We start from the raw sequence: 20,053 nt of genomic DNA on the forward strand, positions 1-20,053 counted from the left end.
AATGCCACCAACACCTCTAGTCACAGCCGTCCAACTAAGGTACCTTTCAAACTCCAACAAAGTCCAATACTCTCTCTCTCTCTCTCTCTTTTTCTTTGATTTCTCAAAATTATGGTTGATTTTGATCGGTTGAGTGCTTGTATGATACTAATACACGTAACAGTACTGGGGTCTAACGATGCGAATAAGACATGCCCATTTCCACATGCAACTTGAATGAAAAATTCATGAGTATACTAAACGGAACACAATGTGAATGTAGGGCCATGACCATGAGCCGTCTCTGGAGTCTTGGATCAGAAGAAAATTGTATGGACGAGACTCATGAACCATTCCTTTCATTTTTTTTCTTTTTCTTCTTTTGTTTGTTTGTTATGTTTTGATTTTACACCACGTGAACGAAGGGCCATGACCATGACCACGGGTTCAGCCGTTTTAGCAATGCGGTGAATAGCAGATAAATTTAATGTGTGTGTATATAGTTATAAGGGCATGTATGATTTGAATTTTTCAATGGGTTATTATTATTATTATTAAATAATCAAATATCATGTTTAATTGTGATCTAATTAATCTGGTAATTTAAAATTTTGTTTTCGAAAAGAGAAATTCAATCAAGTTACTTATATTTACCAAAAGATTTACTAACTGAGTTTCAAACCTCCCATGAAAGAAAAATATATTGATGTTAAAATTCTTTGCTCCGTCTTATTATAAATAAAAAGAAAACAAAACTAAGGCTATGGATAGATAATTTTAGAGTCTGTTTGGGATTCGCTTATTTTGCTGAAACTGAATTTGCTGAAAATACTATACATAAAGGTAAAAGTTAGTTGAAATAGTACAATGGGACCCATGAATCGTATCAAAAAGTGTAGTTGAACATATGAATAGTAGTAAAAATAAGTTGATTAGTAAAATAAGTTGGCAAAAATAATCTTTGAAAAATAGACACTTAAGGTTTGTTTGGGATCCGTTTATTTTGCTGAAACTGAAAATATTTTGTTGAAAGTACTGTAAATAAAAATAAAAGTTAGTTGAAATAGTACAGGGGAATCCATAAATAGTACCAAAAAGTGCAATAGGGCCCATTGAAAGCTCAGATTTGTGTGAAATACAGGTTTGTTTAGACCCCAAAATAAAAACTACGGCTAGTTTGCTTTTACTCAAACTTAACAAAGTACGGAACAAGAGTAAATATGCACAATGAATCGATTACACTACTCTAAGCCATATCCATCCACAATTAACAATAAAATGAAAGTTTAATGCATAGGGAAGAGAGATACAAATACAAGATAATACCAAAATGTGTTATCGAAGAAGAAATTGAAGAACTCGGCGAAAAATCTCTCTGTGACCCTCCAAGTCGTAATCGATTCACTAGAAAATAAAGTTGGAGTACACAAATAACAAAAAACCCTCCAAGCCTAGTCTACCCCATATACTTGAGCCCTCCAAGCTTCTGCTACCAACAGACTTCTCGGAGTCTTGTCTTATCTAACTTTACGAATTCCACAATTTAGCCCGATTGCATCCGCCACTAAATAGCTCTTTCCAATGCTTTCTAACAGCACCAAAATCTCACTTAACACTCAGATTAGGTATGGTAAGTGTTTGGGTTAAGAACCTCTTAAGAATCTAAAGATGGAGAGGTAGGAGTTGGAAAAACCATAAGGAAATGTGTAGATGATTGTGGGTATAACAATCTCTAACTCTCAAGTGTATTTGCTAGGGTTTTCTCTCTAAAAAGTACTCTTTACACGTGGCCTTTTCACGGGTTACTCTTCTTGTGAGCTAGTCGCGAATTGTGCTGATTCATCTTTGAAGCTTGATTCTTCACCGATCTCTCATACTTATCTCTTACAAATAAACCCACATAAATACAGGGAAATTATTGAACAAATTACAATAAAATTTGGCATAGAATTAGAGACAACAAAAGCTAGTTGCAAATCACAACTTTACACCCATGAATAGTAGAAAAAATAAGCTGAATAGTAAAATAAACTGACTTTTTAATTTGGAACCAAACGCACACTTAGTACGAAAGTTTAGTCATTTTAATGATTGGTAATTGGGTGTTATTAAGTGTTGTTTGGATTTATAGAATAAATTGAATAGTTTTCAAAGTTTTGGTAGTACTTGACATTAGCTCTACCCCAATGGTAATTTTTGTATATTACCCTTTATTTATGCTCTATCAATTGAAAATGATGTAACTGTACCAGTGAACAATTGCCAGTGCGGTAATTTGAAAGGGCTGAAGTGTGTCAACTTTCAACGTTAGAATAATTGAAGCCTAGGGGAATCTAGTAGTGGAGGTTTTGGAAAATTGGTAAATATTAGTATTATGGAGCATTAACTTTGGTAAAAGTACATTATAGTTATTGATTTGAGTAAAGACTTTTTTAAGCAATAGAATTTGAGTAAAGACTTACAAATTAGGTCATTGATTATTATAATAATGTTAAGGGGTCTAATGTGGCAAGAGTCTTGTAAATCAACTTATTAATGTTGAGGGACTTATTTCGTTATGTACATATAGGGTTCTAAATTTCTAATCCCTTCACCCTCTACTAGTAAATAAAAAGGAATCTCTTAAAAATGACAATCTCATTTTATGTATGTTTTCGTTTAATAAAAATTCATATTTGGTGGGTTAATGATAATTTAGAATGAATATGGACAAAAGGTGCACACTGTTCTATATATAACAAGTCAGTAACCAGAGTAATGTATAGAAAATTTTTATATAATATCATCATTTTATTTCCTTTATTATTATTATTATTATTATTATTATTATTTTTGTCTAAAGATGGAATTTCAAATATAAAAACTTTTAAACCGAGTTTATAATACATTACATAACTAGGGTACAACTATTAGAGTACATTAGTATTATTATTTTCGTATGCATTCTAATAAGTATTATAGTTTACTAAAAAAAATGGATGTTTATCCCACATTGATTGTGTATCTAATGTCCGCTGTTTATAAACTCAGTCTAAAACTACAAATGTTAAACTCTTTTGTAGTTGTTTATATGGGCTTTGCTAGATGGACAACATGGGCTAATGGACAACCAATATCTCAAGCCCAGATTATATATTCAAGTATTGAAAACACACACACACACACACACACACATACACACACAAACACACACAAAGCCTTGTAGGGTCCATTTGGTTGAAAGATGGAAAAGTATGAGGTTCAAAAATATTTTAGTTTTTCTCATTTGTGTTTTGTTGGGGGTGGAAAATTAGATGGATGAAAAACTTTTTTGTTTGGTTGAGAAAAAAAAAAAGCGAGAATAGAAAATAGAGTTTATATAAATTTACTCATTTACCTCTATTAAAAAAATAATAATAATACATACGATATATTTTTATGAAAAAATTGCACATAAATAAGAACTTCATTAAAAAAAAAAAAAAAAAAAAAGAGATGCACACAATACCCAAAATATATAAAAAAAAAAATGAAAAATAAGGAATGATAAGTAGCCCCGTCCAAAAAAAAAAAAGACAAACAAAAGAGATGAACACACACGCACAAGAAAGAAGAAGGAAAAAGAAAAAAAAAATTGAAGAAGAAGAAGGGAACAACGAAAAGTAGTAGAAGAAGAAACAGACGAAAACATAAAACAGAAATAGGAAAATGAAGAAAATGAAAAGAACAAAAAAAACCATTTAAGCATAGTTAGAAGGGCATTTTTGTCCAAAGATTTTGTTCCTTTTTTTTTCTCCTATTTTCTCCCCAATTTGGGGAGATTATGTTTAGGTGAATTAAGAGAGAAAACTCCTAGGCTTCACTAAAATCTCTTCCCATTTTTCCTCCTCAACCAAACCGCAACTCCAACAATTTTCTCTTACTTTTCTCTCGTTTATTTTCCATCCATCCACTTTTACTCCAACCAAATGCACTCATAGAATTTTTGTGACAGAGAGCTTTAATTGATCATTATTATTTTATAGTATTTGACAAATAACAGTGATACAATGCTTTGAAGTTGTTTCACGTTTTTAGTAATCAAATTGATAAAGGAATTTTAGATGTTAAAAATCTTATGCGATCAAAGATGACATAATAAAAGTATTTTGCGTTTGGATGAATCCAATTAATTCAAATAATGTAACCTTCAAATAGCAGCTGTAAATTTCAAAAGCTTCTAAATTCTATAACCTACTCATTATTGTAGGGTAAAATTATAAATTGCATGTATATAAAGTTTATCAGAAATCTCTTTCTCCCTCTTTATTTATCTGTGTTTATTCTCAAAACAACTAATTATTCTTAAAGTCCATCTAATTGAATCAGAATTGGTTGAAGTTTTCCGTGTTTAAAGACTTGGGTGAAACATTGACATGGTCCAGGTCTTTGTCGTTCTCTCTTTTTTTCTCTTAATGGCCCCATGCATGAACCAATCTTAGGATGCATGGGAGTCAGGATTGGTCGACTCAGACCAGAAAGTTGTGAGTGTAATTTGGGCATAAAACATGGCCCCATGCATGAATGACAGAATCCCGAGTATTGGCTCCAATCATAAGTAGGACTTTTATTGATTTGAACTGTGTTACCTAAAAAAATTACCTTTTAAATGCATCATTTGCTTCCTAAATTTTAGACCATGAACGATTTTAGACATTGAAATTTAAAGTTATTGCTTTTAGTCACTTTGATAGGGTGGTCAAAACTCTAACATGTCGTCACTTTATTTTATTAAGTAAGGTTGTCACTTTAGGTTACAACTAATTTTGTAATTAAATTTTGTTCTAGAATAATTACAATGATATTGTTTTAAAGAATAGAGTTTTCTTTAACATACTTTTCTAGAACCCCAGTTTGATATACCGAATTATTTATTATTGTCCACGCGGTTCCTTACGGTCTCTAATATTGTCCCACACGGTTATTTGTTTGGTTCTTTTATTCAATTTAGAAGTGGGTCCGAACATCACTATTTCTTGGACTACTTGTCTTCTTTCCCTTGCTATAAATTTGCTTCTTTTTCAGCTGCAAAAGCAGCGAAACAACCATACATACACATCCATTTCAAAATTTGCCAAAAAAAAGATAAACTGACGTCTTAGTTAAACAAAAGCCTTTTCAACCACATTTCATGGGGCCTAGTTCACACCTGATTTCAGCTCCACCATCATCATCTTTTTCCATGCACACGTTCATCCTTCTCTGCTGCTTTGGCTTTTTTATCACCTCTGTGCTTGGTAAGAATAATGAGACAGACCGGTTGGCATTGCTCGACTTCAAGGCCAAGATTAGTAAAGATCCTCTGGGGGTCATGAGCTCTTGGAATGATAGCATCCACTTTTGCCAATGGAAAGGTGTTTCCTGTGGTCGTCGACATCAAAGGGTCACTGTGTTAAACCTGCAATCTCAAAAACTGGTAGGCTCTATATCCCCAAATGTTGGAAATTTAAGTTTTTTGTGGAAGCTAAACCTTGAAAACAATAGCTTTTATAATAAAATTCCTCCAGAAATTGGCCGTTTGCAAAGACTAGAAGTCTTGCTATTGAACAATAACACAATAGGTGGAACAATTCCTAGCAATTTATCCAGTTGTGCCAAACTCAGAGTGTTTCATGCGGCTATTAATAATCTGGTTGGAGAAATCCCCACAGAGCTTGGCACCTTGTCAAAGCTCCGAATCTTTGCTATTCATAAAAATGTTTTGACGGGGATTATCCCACCTTCTTTTGGAAACCTATCATCTCTAGAAGGTTTTTGTGCAGCATATAATAACCTGGGTGGGAGTATCCCTGATTCTTTTGGCCAATTGACCAAACTTAAAATCTTTGCTGTGGGTTCAAATAGGTTGTCTGGTACAATTCCTCCCTTATTCTTCAATATCTCTTCAATAACAAAGATTGATGTAGCAGTTAACCAAATCCAAGGGCATCTTCCATCGGACATAGGTATCACTCTACCAAATTTAGAAACATTTACCATCAGCAACAACCAATTTATTGGATCTATCCCTATTTCAATATCTAGTGCCTCGAATTTACATATACTAAATTTGGCCGAGAATAAACTAACTGGAAAAGTTCCTTCTTTAGAGAAGCTAAATAGAGTGAGGTTGTTTTCCATTGCTGAAAACCAGCTTGGAAATGGAGGAGCAAATGACTTGAGTTTTCTCTGTTCTTTGTCAAATGCTACCAACCTAAGAGATTTGGAGATAAATACCAACAACTTTGGGGGGGAGTTGCCTAAATGTATTGGCAACATCTCAACTAGTCTTACCTTTTTCTATTTGAATAATAATAAAATATCTGGAAATATTCCTAGTGTTATAGGGAATCTGATCAACCTGGAGGATATAGAAATGTGGAACAATAAATTTTCAGGTAACATCCCCTTTATACTTGGAAACCTTCATAAATTACAATTTTTGGATTTATCTCAAAACAATTTCATTGGGAACATTCCATCCTCTCTTGGAAATTTAACAAATTTGTTGGAGTTGTATTTAGGAGACAATAATCTTCAGGGAAGCATCCCTTCAAGTCTAAGTCAGTGCCAAAATTTGATAACTTTTCATCTTCCCCATAACAATCTTAGCGGTATCATATCCTCGCAAGTTATTGGTCTCTCATTTTCACCAAATAGCCTTGACTTGTCTGGCAACCAATTCACTGGTGTCCTTCCCATGGAAATAGGAAATTTGAAAAATTTAGAACATTTGGATATTTCTGAAAATATGTTGTCTGGTAAAATACCGGCAAGTCTTGCATGTTGTGTAAAGCTAGAATTTCTAGCCATGAGAAGAAACTTTTTCCAAGGGGTTGTTCCTTCATCTTGGAAATCATTAAGAGGTCTTGAACATTTAGACCTTTCTAACAATAATTTTTCTGGCATGATTCCAAAATTTTTGGAGAGTTTTGATTTCTTGAAATTATTGAATCTCTCGTACAACCATTTTGAGGGTGAGGTACCAACAAATGGAGTTTTCAAGAATGCAAGTGCAACTTCGATTAATGGAAATGGTAAGCTTTGTGGGGGCATACCAAAGTTTCAACTTCCTAACTGCAACAACAAAAAATCCAAGAAGAGCAAGTTGACTCTTACGTTGGAGCGGATAATCATTATACTCTTCGGGCTTCTTGGAGTAACTTTGGTTCTATTGTTTTTATTTATGTGTTCTTCAAGGAAAAAAAGGAGAGAAAATACCTCAAGTGATTCAATAAATTTATTTTTGAATGTATCTTACCAAAGTCTCCTAAATGCTACTAATAGATTTTCTTTTGATAATCTAATTGGTGTGGGTAGTTTTGGGTCAGTGTATAAAGGAACTCTTGATCAATATAGACATGCAGTTGCTATCAAGGTGTTGAACCTTGGGCGCCATGGAGCTTCCAAAAGTTTTAAAGTCGAGTGTGAGGTTCTAAGAAACATCAGACATCGAAACTTGTACAGTTGCTCACAGCATGTTCGAGCATTGACAATCAAGGTCATGATTTTAAGGCTTTAGTATACGAGTTCTTGGGAAATGGCAACCTAGATGAGTGGTTACATCCAACTCCAAGAACAAATGATGCTCTTGAGAAACCAAGAAAGTTGAGTTTTCTTCAAAGATTGAATATCGCTATTGATGTTGCTAGTGCATTGGAATATCTTCATTATCATTGTGAAACACCAATTGTTCATTGTGACCTCAAGCCTAGCAATGTTCTTCTCGATGATGAAATGGTTGGACATGTAAGTGATTTCGGCTTGGCAAGATTCCTTCATGATATTATCCAAGATTCTTCTACTAATCAAATAAGCTCCATTGGGGTTAGAGGAACGATTGATTATACTCCTCCAGGTAAATTTATTTTCCATTTCTTAAATTTAATTGCTTTCCTTTTTCCATATCTTCTACTATAGTTTTAAGCTTGAAAATATGGTTTTAATAAGGATGTATTGTATACAAAAGATAGAAAGTATTATATCAAAAATTTCTAGATATCTTTATTTTTTTTATGCCATTGAAAAGATTCTTTAAATCTTCTAAAAATTTTTATTTCCCATTTTTGATGTTTTGAAAGTATGCCGATTACAATATATGTTATGTGCAATTGCAGAATATGGAATGGGAAATGAGGTATCAATATATGGTGACGTTTATAGTTACGGTATATTATTATTAGAGATTTTCACTGGAGAAAGACCAACAGATAACATGTTCCACGATAGCTTAAGTCTTCGTGGCTTTGTCAAAGAAACTTTGCCGGAACAAATAATTGACATTATAGATCCTGCTGTTCTCGGGGAAAGACAAAAGGGAGAAAGAAGGATGAATGACACTTGTAATGGGAATCGAAATGGAAGTTCCAAAGTTCATGAATGCTTAATTTTGATACTTGGAATTGGAGTTGCTTGTTCCACTGAAATTTCGAGAGAAAGAATGAATATCAATGCTGTTGTAGTTGAGTTGCTTTCAATTCGGCAAAACTTTCTTAAAACCCGTATACACACTACTCAGACAGAGTACAAGCAACAGGTATTTTATTTTATTTTTTAAATCTTTGGTAGATTTAATTTGATAACGTATCTACCAAACCATATGATCTAACGATAATAAGGCCAGTCCAAGTATATTAGGGAAGAGGGTGTGAGGGAATCCTATGGAGATTAGAACCCATTGAGATTCTATAAACTCATTCTACTATACAAAGTATTGGCAATGAGCCCAATTACTTTTCTATAATACCTAAACATGTGTATTTTCATTTGGTTGATTTCCACTATTGGAGTGATTGAGATTACAAGGAACTGGCTAACATCCTATTACTCTAGACAGAGGTCTCTATCAATGACATAAGCTTAAATTGTTTCTATAAGTACTGAATTGTTGACATTACAAAGACTTAAAAGTTAAGTAATTTGTTGTAAAAACTTTGCTATCCTTTATTTATTTATTTATATACAGAAAATTCTAAATATTTTCCTAAGTAAATGGATTGCCAATTGCATAAATATTGAATGAAATGGGATTTAACATTCCTAATTTCTCGCACAAATGAGCTTTCTTGTGTTGTAAATTTTCTCAAAGGTTAAAAAAAAATTGATACTTAATTTACTAAATTGTAGCTAATGAATTAAAGAAAATCCTTTTAAATTCTTGTTACAATAGAGAAAACCTGACTCTTTTAATTAAAAATTTATCTTCCTTTACCACAGGTGCAAAAGACTGATGACTTCTTTTGAAGGCCAAGTTTATGTTATATAACAATGAAGCAAATAATTTGTAGCTCTCTAGTTGCTTGTGTTTGGCCAAAGTTTAGAAATACTCTGTTGACTGAGGGAAATGTTCTTCTTCAGAATATTGTGATTGTCAATATGCTTACAAAGATAGTTATTGGAATCGAGCTTTAGTATTGCTTGGAGTTGATCAATATGTATCATGTTTAAGCATCTTGAATAGCATTTGGAGGTAATTTGGGATTATATACACTCTGTTCTTTTTGCAAACTTGTGATTCGCGGTTGGTTTCATTCAACCCCTCAAAAACCAGAACTTAACTAGTAAAAGGCACTTCTATCCGAGCTTATTTTTTGAATCTCTCAACGAGTAGTTATTCTTTCCCGTCAACCTGAACAAATTATAATAAAATAGTTAGATGAAAATCTCACAAATGAACAAGAGATTAATAAAAAATAGTTAAAAGATAATGACATAATACACCAAAATGATAATAATCATAGTAATGTTCAAATATTTATTATAACAATTCTCTTAGTGATATAAAAAGACCAAATTATTTTCAAAATCTATGAATGCCTTACAGAATTTTACTAGTATTAATTATTGTTAAAAGAGTCTTTTTTTGGGGGGACAACTAAAATGGGCTTAAAGCCTCAAGCCCTAAACAGAGAAGACGAAGTCTATTTTGGCTGAGAATTGGACAGACGCAATTGGCTTGTTGGCATGCTACATGGGTTCACATTCGCCCACAATGCTTCACAAGGAAAAAAAAGGGCCTTGCTGGATGGACAATAGGAATCTATCCCTGCTTACTGGATCTATCCTTGCTTCAATATCAAATGCCTCAAATTTACATATACTAAATATGGCTATGAATAAACTGGCTGGAAAAGTTCCTTCTTTAGAGAAACTAAAGAGATTGAGGTTGTTTTCCATTGCCAAAAACCTGTTGGAAATGGAGGAGCAAATGACTTGAGTTTTCTCTTTTCTTTGTCAAATTCCATCAACCTAAGAGATTTGGAGATAAATACCAACAACTTTGAAGGGGAGTTGCCTAAATGCATTGGCAACATCTCAACTACTCTTACCTTTTTCTATTTGAACAATAATAAAATATTTAGAAATATTCCTGGTGTGATAGGAAATCTGATCAACTTGGAAGACATAGAAATGTGGAATAACAAATTTTCAGGCAACATTCCCTCTATACTTGGAAACCTTCAGAAATTACAATTTTTGGATTTATCTCAAAACAATTTCATTGGGAACATTCCTTCATCTCTTGGAAATTTAACAAATTTGTTGGAGTTGTATATAGGTTACAATAATCTTCAAGGAAGCATCCCTTCAAGTCTTAGTCAATGTCAAAATTTGTTAATTTTTAATCTTTCTAATAACAATCTTAGCGGTAACATATCATTGCAAGTTATTGGTCTCTCATTTTCACAAAATAGCCTTGACTTGTCTGGCAACCAATCCACTGGTTTCATTCACATGAAAATAGGGAATTTAATAAATATAGAACATTTGGATATTTCTAAATACTTGTTGTTTGTTGAAATTCCTGCAACTCTTAAAAGTTGTGTAAAGCTAGAATTTCTAGCCATGAGAAGAAATTTCTTCCAAGGGGATGTTCCTTCGTCTTTGGAATCATTAAGAGGCCTTGAACATTTTGACCTTTCCGGCAATAATTTTTCTGGAAAGATTCCAAAATTTTTGGAGAGCTTTGATTTCTTGCAATTATTAAATCTATCATACAACCATTTTAAGGGTGAGGTACCATCAAATGGAGTTTTCATGAATGCAAGTGCAATTTCGATTAAGGGAAATGATGAGCTTTGTGGGGGCATACCAAATTTTCAACTTCCTAAATGCAAAAACAAAAAATCCAAGTAGAGAAAGTTGACTCTTACATTGATGTTAATACTATCGGGCTTATTGGAGCAAATTTGGTCCTATCATTTCAATTTCTTTGTTTTTTAAGAAAAAAAAAGGAAAGAAAATACCTCAAGTGATTCTATACATTTGCTTGTGAATGTGTCTTACCAAAGTCTCTTGAATGCTACTAATGGATTCTCTTCTACTAATTTAATTGGTGTGGGTAGTTTCGAGTCAGTGTATAAAGGTATTCTTGATCAATATAAACATACTGTTGCTATCAACGTGCTGAACTTATGGTGCCATGGAGCTTCCAAATGTTTCAAAGTTGAGTGTGAGGTTCTATGAAACATTAGACACCAAAATCTTGTAAAGGTGCTCACAGCATGTTCGGGCGTTGACTATCAAGGTCATGATTTTAAGGCATTGGCATACGAGTTCTTGGAAAATGGCAATCTAGATGAGTGGTTACATCTATAAGGTTGAATTTATTCAACCATTTTGTTGGCTTTATTCCGTGTCTAATTTACTTGTAATTCAGCATTTAGAAACCTTGTATTTAGGTGGGAATTATGTAAGGGTAGTGTGTGAGAGAGTGTGAAGAAAAGCTCAAGGGTGTGAACTCAAGAACAACCTCGCAACTGGCGAGTCGCCAATGGAGGCACATATGTGAAGCATGCAAGGGAGCTGAAGACTTATGCCAGCTGGAGCACTATAGGACAAAACTTCAAGTCTGACCAAGCAATTAGCTCGCGACTCGTTCCAGTCGCGAGCCTGAGTTGTCAGAATGCTTTGTTTATTAAAACCTGACTGTTCACATTCCTCATTCACTCCACTATAAATACCCTTATACCCATGAAATGTAAAGAGCTTCTAGAGAGAATTTTGAGAAAGAAACCCTAGAGAAAAACAAGATTGACTCATCCACAATCTTCATCCTTTGATTCTTTGAATTCCTCTACTCTCACCCTCTCCATTGATACATTCTTGAGAGGTACATTAGCCAAATCCTTATCTCACCATACCCATATCTATGAGGAGATATTTTGGTACTTGGGAAACAGTTCAGAAGGGACCAATTGATATTGGTTGATGCAATGGGCTATTGCGGGATCCAGTAAGCTAGAGAAGATAAGGTTCGGTGTAACCCTGTTGGAGCAAGAAGCTTGGAGGGTTTAGGTGCATTGGGTAGATTAGGCTTGGAGGGTCTTCTGCTATTTATGTATACCAACTTTATTCTCTAGTGAATTATTGACCGCTTGGAGGACGGCAGAGAGGTTTTTGCGCTAAGGACTTCAGTTTCCTCTTCGATAACACATCATTGTGTTATCTTTGTGTTTGCATCTCTTTTCCCTTAATCTTTGCCTTTTAACTACTGCTGTGGTTGTGATTAATTATGGTTTAGATTGTTTTATCAATTTTTTTTAGCTTATTTTCATATTCCGCACATACATTGTTTGAATATAAGCTTGTGTTGGTAATTTGTAATTTGGAGGTTTAAACGTTCATAGGTGTTTTACACACTATTTGAACATTCAATTGGTATCAGAGTGAGTGCACTTGCTATGGCTTAATTACCTAAGTGTGATCCTTGACCCCATTTGAGATGTGCCGGTCTCAATCTTTCAATGCTCCACCATATTTTGATGGAAGCAATTATGCCTTTTGGAAAGTCCGGATGAGGGCATTCTTGTGTTCAATTGATGAAAGTGTATGGGATGCGGTTGATGTTGGATGGACTAGGCCGGAGGCTACCAAATCCATATGGGATAAGGCAGCCCTCGCGGCGGCTAATGCAAATAGCAAGGCACTAAATGCTATTTTTTGTGGTGTATCTCCAGATGAGTTTCACAGGATATCTCACGTCACAATTACTAAGGAGGTGTGACAAATATTGGAGACCACGTATGAAGGCACCAAGAAGGTGAAAGACACTAAGTTGCAGATGCTAACTACTTGATTTGAAAAGCTGAAAATGAGTGAAGATGAGTCATTCGACTCATTCTATGGCAAGCTGAATCAGGTGGTTATTGGCAAGTTCAACTTGGGTGAGAAGACAGAGGACTCAAAGATAGTGAGGAAAGTCTTTCGATCATTGCCAAAGAGCTTCCGTGCAAAGGTTACAACAATTAAAGAGAACAAGGACCTTGATGATATCAAAGTTCAAGAACTAATTGGCTCACTTCAAACTTATGAGCTGTCGTTGCTATCACAAAGAAAGAGCAAATCCCTTGCTCTTAAGATGATTAATGAGAGGGTAGAAGCTCACGACTCATTGGATGAGGATGTGGTCGAGAAAGATGTGGCATATCTTATGAAGAATTTTCGAAAATTCTTGAAGTTCAAGAACAATGGAAAATTTGCTGAGAAGGGGAAATTCCCAAGTTTCGAAAAGGAGAAAAAGGACTTCAAGAGGAAAGATGGGAAGGAGTCTTAATCCTTTCAAGGAATCACATGCTTCGAATGCAACGGACATGGACATCTCAAGAAAGAGTGTCCCAATTATTTGAGAGAGAAGGGCAAGGTGTATGCCACTACTCTCAGTGATTCAGACTCTTCCAATTCAGATTCGAAAGAAAGTTGTGATGGAGAAGGGAACTACTTCGTCTTTATGACCATTGTTCCCATTGAATCATTGGATGATTTGAGTTTGCTAGAAGAAGAGCTTGGGGAGCACACTAATGAGGAATCAATGGGAGTATTAGAAGAATTTGATGTTGAGGATGATGAAAAAAAAGTGGGATTGCAAGAAACATACAATTGCCTCCTTGAGAAGTCAGGAAAATATGCAAGAATGGCTAATGCAGTCATTAAAAAGATGAAGAGGGCAGAGGAGGATTATAGAAGTCTTCTAGTGTGATATAAGGAGACCAAATGTGAAATGGAAACATTGAATGGAGAGTTAACCGAAGCGTATACAAAGATCAAATTCCTTGAGCTTGAGGTGGTTCAAACGAATGCTAAAGTAGAGCGGGTTTCCTCCAAGAAGCTTGATGAAGTCCTTGCTCATCAAAAACCTTTCTCCAACAGAAGCAGATTGGGATATACCGGAGAGAGCAGTTCGGCTACCAATATATCCAAGGAAATGAAGTTTGTGAAAGCCAAGGAACCGATGGTGGTTGCCACTACTGCTGAGAAAGTGAAGGTGGATAAGAAGATAAATGTGAATGACCAACGGGTGTTGATAAAGCCTCGTAACCAATCAGTGGTCAAACCTGAAGCTAAAGGGAAATCACTTCCAAAATCACAAAGAAGTCCGAGAATAAAACATTTCTGTCATCATTGTGGACTTCAAGGACACACCAGACCAAATTGTCATAAGCTTAGAGCATTGAAGAATGCAGGTGATCAAAGGTCAGGAAGACCAAGAAATGACAAAAGGAACTCGATTATGGAGCAATCAAAAGGTCAAGATGGTAATTCCGAAGTGATCGATGTAATGAAGATGATCGATACATTCACCACCTGTTTGGTAAGTTTCACCAGAAGGTTTGAAAGCCACAACACTCGTACCCAATCCGTTAAGGATATCACCCCAAACGCATGTGTTGTGTGGGTGAAGAGGGGTACTCATGCATAAGCATTAATACTTCCTATGTTTTGTGATTTTCTTGGTCGTGTGCTTTTTGTTATCATGCTAGCTTGGTTTTAAAAAAAAAAAAAAAAGTTTGTTTGTTTGTTATTTGCTTTAAATGTTTTTACATTTTTTTTTTATCAATCTTTTCTTGCTTTTGCATCAAAAATCCAAAAACACATAAAAAGTAGAAAATCCAAAAAGTTTGATTGGCATTATTGTGTTTTGTCACAAGCATGTTTTGCCTTGTATCTTCGTACAAATGACTTTGTGCATTTACGAGCATAACTTGTTCCCTATGCACTCATATCATTGTGGGAAAAATCTTGACATCTATGTGACTGTTGTAAATAGATCTTCAAATTTCTTATGAATGATTAGTCAATGGTTTTGTTGATCTTGAGACTTACATAAACTTGTGCGTATATATCCTCCCACACTTTTTTTTTTTTTTTTGGGTTTAAAGAGCTCAACAAATGTATATCTCCAAATGAAAAGAGATAATGAGCTGCAAAATCCGTTGCACATACTAGTATTTGACTAGGAAAAAGGGAAAGCGACTTAAATAAAATGTATGATGCCCAAAAAGCCAAAGGCTTACTCATCAAATTAAAATATCAAAAATTTCAAGCATTGATCTCAAAATGAGATATATTGATTCAAAAATGATCAAATGATATGATGTACGTAGAGCCAAATGGAAAGCTTCAAAGTTATGTTATCAAGTTTTGTAGGAAGTCATATGTGCATATTTCTATAATTGAGATTGGTCACTCTTCCTAGTGCTAATTGTGTATGACTTGGTTAAATTGATCATTGAAACTTCACATTAGACTAAGGACTATCTCATTTTTGATACCTAGACACATCACACATGTCTATGTTCAATGAATGCCTTATCACTTGTGTGATTGTACTTGATTAAATGTGTTGCACATGCTCAATTATATGTTGATCAAACACAAAAAGATTTTCGAGTATTTTAATTGTTTTTGGAAAGTTCCTTTTTTTTTTTATTTCATTTTTTTTTGCAAAAATGTCAAAAACTGCACAACCTTGTTTTGGTGACTTGCCTCGTGAGTCAAGCCATTCGCATGCCCTAATCGCGAGCTTACACAGAAGGTTTTTGCAACTCCCTGGCGGGTAAATGTCCCAATCACAAAAAAGATTTAGAATATTTTCCAAAAATTTGGGTTTATAGATTTCTCGCAACTTGGTTTGGTGACTTGTTTGCGAGTGGAAGCTCCAATTACGAGGTTTATATAGAAAGTTTCGCGGCTCACTTAGACAAATTTTTAAAATTTTGTCACAGGAGTTTTGGCGACTTGGTCTAGCGACTTGTTCGTGACTCATCTTAGTCACGAAAAAAATCGTGTTTTGCGCTTCAAGGACAATTTTTTTAAAAACACTTTTCAGTTTTCCCTTGAACATTTTGACTGTTCATTGTCTTGTCCGTTCATCTTTCTCTCACAAACTCACCATGTTTCTCTCAAAAATCCACCATTTTTCTTCATCATCTCTACTTCAATCTTCAAGAAAAGGTAAGAGTTGTTATTGAGATTTGAGATATATGATGTTTGAATATGGATTGGGTTTATTTTGTTAAGTTTGTTGAATGGGTTTTGTTGTTTTTGGAATACGATACCTATTACACATGTTTTCATGGTTGATTCTTAGTTGTGAGTTGTGTATCATGCTCATAGTAGAATGTCACAATGACAGTTACTTGTGAATCTGAGGTGTTTCATAGATTACATTGTGCTTAGTTGTGCCTGCACATTCATCACATTTGCACACCAAATACATGCTTAAATACTGCTAACTTGGTTCATTTATTGTGGTTGAGTGATATCTTTTTCTACATATCAATGTGTACTTATTTCATTGACTAACTTTGATCTAATCAAGTTGATGTTTGTGTCTTGTGGTTTTGCACTTGGTTCTCTACTGTGTGTATGGTCTTTTGTAGATGTCTCGTCGTTCCTCTCGAGGAAAAGAGATTGTGATTGATGTTCCATCATCCCCTGTTTCAAAACGAACTTGCCGTTCACCTCAAGACTCAAACATTGAGAGATTTAGGACTCCTCTCGATTCACAGACTTACTCAAGCGTCTTTGAAGATGCTCCTATTATGGTGGAACAGGTGGTAAAATTTGATACCTTGGGACTAACATTTATCCCTAGAATATTTGAAGCAAAAGATTAGGTTGATTTGTTTGGGAACTTCGAGGAACCGGTTGATGAATTGGTCAAGGAATTCTATTCAAATGCTAGATATACCGGAGTTGAGTTGAAGTGTTGGGTACGAGGAAAAGAGTTCTCCATCAATCTAGACTACATTGCAAAGGTTCTTCGCATCACTAGACCAGCAAATGTGGACCTCACTCCATATGATGATAGACTTCCTCAGGTACAAGACATTCTTCAAATTCTTGGGCCTGATCATGATATTTCAAGCAAAGGCACATCCATAGGCACTGCAAAGTTTACACCTGAATTGAAGACTCTTACATTGATCATGTTTTTCAACCTTTACCGACTATCTAACACCAGCTTCATCAACCTTGGAAGAGCACAGTTCCTATGTGATCTCATCACTAGTGTACCGATTGATATATGTGCCCACATTTTTCAGATCATTGGGAAAACAGCGGCTCGATCGATAGCACGAACATGTCTTCCTTTTTGTAGTCTCCTAATGAAGATCATGGTTCTTGAAGGTGTTCGTCCACCAACAGATGGAAAAATATTGGCATGTCTTCGACCATTATCCATGATATCTCTTCAAACAAGCAAGAGTCATTCTTCCAAAACACCCAAGAGTGAGCCCTTTCCTCAGGCCACTTCATTCAGTTTTGGCTCAGCTACTCACACTACGCTTGTGCATACCGAGACTGCTTTTCCCATTACTCTTGAGCTACAGTCGACTAGCACTCAACATGAACAATCTGGCCATCAAGCTGACAGGTTGGGTATTTTGTTTGAGGCTTTGCATCTATGTATTTCCGGATTTGAAAATGCTCTCTACTCCACCAACAATCAAGTCCAAATGTGCCTCACGAACATTGAGACACAACTAGATGGTATTCTGTGCAAATTAGAGGACAACCTTTAGCTATTCGTGCCAAAAAGGGGGAGAGCATATAGTAAGGGGGAGAGCAACATCAGAAAGGGAAGTGTGCATAGTGATAGGGGGAGTTGTGTGCTTAAGAGGAGGAAGCTAGTACATATACACACACATATTTTTGGATAGCCTAACCTTTGATTGGCTAGTTTAGTTTTCAGTTATTTGCTTATAGTTTTATAAATTCTTGGATATGGTTACAGTGCTTGTGTTTAAAGCTTTTGGTACTTTGGTTTAATGTTTTAAGTTTATATTCAGTATATTGTATTTGTACCCATGCTTTTGTAGCTTAGTACTTGTTGTTAAATGTTATGGATTTCTTTAAGTAATCACTTTTGTGCCCTTGTTGGATTTTATATCCTTGATACAATTACCTTGTGTTGTTGTATCGGTTGAGTGTTGGACATGCAAATGATACCCTGCATTGAGCTTATTAGCTTGCATGTCCGGATGTTCATTCCTTGTGTGAATAATCATTGTGGTCACTATTTATAGTGATTGTTCATTTTTGGTCAAGCCATGCTTTATTGCTTCATTCCATTGTGCATGATCGCATTATGCTTGCTCCATATGCATTTCAAGTTTTCTGCATACAATGATCGTATTGTGTTGTTGTTTTCAGGAAATACTTGTCTGTATGGTTCAAGAGCTACATAGATTCTAGAGTTAGGTGTGAGTGAGTTTTGTTTAACTGTTCCCAACTCACATGTTAAGTCTAGAGTTTGTTTTAGGGTTTCATCACGGAATAGCCAAATGGGGAGATTGTAAAGTTGAATTTATTCAACCATTTTTTTGGCTTTATTCCCTGCCAAATTTGCTTGTAATTCAGCCATGGTTTTAAAAACTGAATCGGGCATCAAGTCGTTTTTTTTAATTTTCAGTTTAACCCCAATTTTTGATTGGTTTTCCGGTTTTTGACTGGTTTTGGGGGTTTTAACTGGACTGGATTGGCTCCCGGTTCCCGGTTGAACCGATCGGATCGACCAATCCGGTCCGGTTTTTAAAATTATGAATTCAACATTTAGAAATCTTGTATTTAGGTGAGAATCATGTAAGGGTAGTGTGTGAGAGAGTGTGAAGAAAAGCTCAAGAGTGTGCACTTAAGAAAAGCCTTATGACTGGATCTCGCGACTAACTCGCAACTTGCGAGTTGCCAAAGGAGGCACACGTGTGAAGTATGCAGGGGAGTTAAAAAGTCACGCCAACTGGAGCACTACAGGACAAAACTTCTAGTCTGGCTAGACAGTTAGCTCGCGACTCAAACTCGTGACTCGTTCCAGTCGCGAGCCTGAATTGCTAGAATGCTCTATTTGTTAAAACCTGACTGTTCGCATTCCTCACTCACCCCTATAAATACCCTTATACCCACGAAATGTAAAGAGCTTCTAGAGAAAATTTTGAGAGAGAAACCCTAGAGAAAAACAAGATTGACTCATCCACAATCTTCATCCTTTGATTATCGAAATTCCTCTACTCTCACCCTTTCCATTGATACATCCTTGAGAGGTACATTAGCCAAATCTCTATCTCACCATACTCATATCTGTGAGGAGGTATTTTGGTACTTGGAAATCAATTTAGAAGGGACCAATTGATATTGGTTGATGCAATGGGCTATTGCAAGATCTAGTAAGCTAGAGAAGACAAGGTTCGGCGTAACCCTGTTGTAGCAAGAAGCTTGGAGGGCTTAGGTGCACTAGATAGATTAGGCTTGGAGGGTCTTCTACTATTTATGTATCCCAAATTTATTCTCTAGTGGATTATTGACCGCTTGGAGGGTGGCGGAGAGGTTTTTCGCTAAGGACTTCGGTTTCCTTTTTGATAACACATCGCTATGTTATTTTTGTGTTTGCATCTCTCTTCCCTTAATCTTTGCCTTTTAATTACTACTGTGGTTGTGATTAATTATGGTTTAGATTGTTTTACCAATTCTGTTTTAGCTTATTTTCATATTCCGCACATACATTATTTGAATATAAACTTGTGTTGGTAATTTGTAACTTAGGGGTCTAAACGTTCATAGGTGATTTACACACTATTTGAACATTCAACATCCAACTCCAAGAAAAAATTAATGAGGCACTTCAGAAACAAAGGAAGTTGAGTCTTTTTCAAAGATTGAATATTGCCATTAATTTTTGTTAGGTTCTAAGACTTTAGGTTTAAATGTATTAGAACTTCATTATGTAATGTTGGTAAACCATAATCAAAATGTTTAGTCTTGTTTTAGGCTTGCTCAAAGTATTTGTATGTAAAGTTGG

General features: G+C 35.2%; 1 pseudogene; it reads left to right on the forward strand.

Moving 5' to 3' along the window:
- Positions 1-5,087: 5,087 nt before the first annotated feature.
- On the forward strand, positions 5,088-8,458 carry LOC115984796 (annotated as a pseudogene).
- The last annotated feature ends 11,595 nt before the right edge of the window (positions 8,459-20,053 follow it).

Source organism: Quercus lobata, chromosome 4 (assembly GCF_001633185.2).
Source record: "Quercus lobata isolate SW786 chromosome 4, ValleyOak3.0 Primary Assembly, whole genome shotgun sequence".
NCBI lineage: Eukaryota > Viridiplantae > Streptophyta > Magnoliopsida > Fagales > Fagaceae > Quercus > Quercus lobata.